The sequence below is a fragment of the Fukomys damarensis genome, unplaced genomic scaffold, assembly GCF_012274545.1.
Source record: "Fukomys damarensis isolate Sample0158 unplaced genomic scaffold, DMR_v1.0_HiC HiC_scaffold_1, whole genome shotgun sequence".
Taxonomy (NCBI): Eukaryota; Metazoa; Chordata; class Mammalia; order Rodentia; family Bathyergidae; genus Fukomys; species Fukomys damarensis.
Genome location: NW_022900913.1, coordinates 73,116,314 through 73,118,477, shown reverse-complemented (window position 1 = coordinate 73,118,477; position 2,164 = coordinate 73,116,314).

Genomic DNA, 2,164 nt, shown 5'->3' with positions numbered 1-2,164 from the left:
TTTTTTTTTTTTTTTTTGGTACCGGAGATTGAACTCGGGACCTCTCACTTGTGAGGCAGGCAGCGGAACCACTGAGCTAAATCTACAGCCCCTGGGTTCAATTTTTAAGTTTGCAAAATAAAATAAAATTTACAGTAACACTGACCAGAATTCATGATACATTTTAAGTGAAAAATTAGTCACAAAACACTATGTTCATATTGTCTGTTGGCTAGGTCTGAGAAAATTCTAAGCTGAGATGAGGAATTTAAACCACTCTAAACAGAATGCTTGGAGGCTCGCTTACTCCTGCTATGGAAAAAGAATTTTCAGGAAGCATCAGTAAGAGGCACAGGAAGAAAGTCAAAGAAACAGATTTCAGGGGAGAGAGTAGGAGAGAGGGTGAAAAGAGAGAGATCAGGGTACATTAAGAGCAAGATCTGTAGGCGGGTTTCCGGGCCATGTGCTTGCGAGGTAGGCACTGAGCCAAACCCCTGGCCCTGGGGGCATTTGTTTTGTTTTGTTTTGTTTTTTGGTACCGGGGATTGAACTCGGGTCCTTGTGCTTGCAAGGCAGGCCACCGAACCACTGAGCTAAATTCCCAGCCCTAGGGGCATTTTTTTTTAAGACCGGTGATCTAGGATGTATATTCCCACTCGCTGAATGGAAACCATTTACATGTGTTTAAACTTGAGATATGCTTCCCACTACTATTGCTGCTTTCTTGAGAAGGGAGAAAGCACAATTTATAGGTGAAAATGACAAATCTAAAGCCCAACTGACAGGCTTACTGTATTTTTTAAGACCTTTAGGAACTTTTATGTGTGTGTGTGTGTGTGTGTGTGTGTGTGTGTGTTTGTGTGGTACCCGGGATCAAACTCAGGATCTTGCGCTTGCAAAGCAGGCGGCAGAAACATTAAACATAAAAAAACATTAAACATAAGTCCCTGACTCTTTAGGAACTTTTTGAGGGAGTTTCCTGGAAGGAAAAGAGACTGAATATTCAACTTTTATGTCCTGAAGCTGCAGTTTTTCTTATAACTTTTAAATACCAATTTCCTTGTCACCTTTCTGCTTATTTATCTCTTCAATCCTACCTTAGTGTGATCATGGTGTTACAGTACAGTTTAGTTCTGCCAGCCCTATGCCATATTTGAAGGTGCAAATTGGTGTGAAGGTAATTGTTTTATTATGAGCCAGCATGAGCTCTAATGGCCCTAATTGCCATCTCAAAGAATTCTGGATCAGGAAAGGTTTTAGGAGGAAAGGAGGACAGTGGATTAGTCAACAGAGAGGTAACATGCTGCTGAATAGTTTTCTAGCCACTGTACAGTAGTCTCAGTTTTTCTCATCAGTCCCAACTCAAAAAAAGACCTTCTCTCTTCCCACCCCCTCCTTCGTCTATAAATTTTCATGCACATTAAACATTATTCTTCCTTTAATTGGAGAATGTTAGCAAGTCCTTAGCATGCACTTCAATGTCATTTGAAGACCAGCAGGTGTTCCAAGTCCTGAAAAACTAAAGATTATTGATTAGGTAATGGGGAAACCAGTATTTCTTCCTGTCTCCTTTTCCCTCAAGTACTTTACTATATCAGTCAAGATCACTGCCACTTAAAGTTCAGTAATTTAAAAATCTTTTATAACTTAAAACGCTGGGCAAGAGTGGGGAGGGGCAATTCTGCAAAATAAACTCATCTTCAAATAAGATGGTGTAAGTCATTACCATTGCTAGACTAATGTGCACATAAGAAAACGTCCTAGGTAAAGTACGGTTGGTTGCCAGAGATGAGAAGGTGTTTTCATTAAAAACTTCTTACATACAAGTTTTCCTTTATTATTTTCAAACAGGGTCTCACTAAGCTGCCCAGGCACCTCCTGCTCTTCTTTTCCTGTTAAACACTACATTCTTAACTTTTTCCTCCTGGAGAATAACTAACCACGCTGGCCGCATGTTATTCTAGCCAAACTCACTTCAAGCTGTGTCAGATGAACGCATACTCCACCCTCTCCGCTTGGTCTCCTGCACGGAGGTGCAGGGATGACCGAAGCAGCAGCCATGCACCCCTAAGAAGGTAGGTCCTTTCCGGCGATCTCCAGGGCAGAGAGGGGCCAGCTCGCAGCGCTTCCGCACACCCCTGGGAACCTCGCGCTAGCGCCCGGCTCCCCGCCACTGGGACCCCCC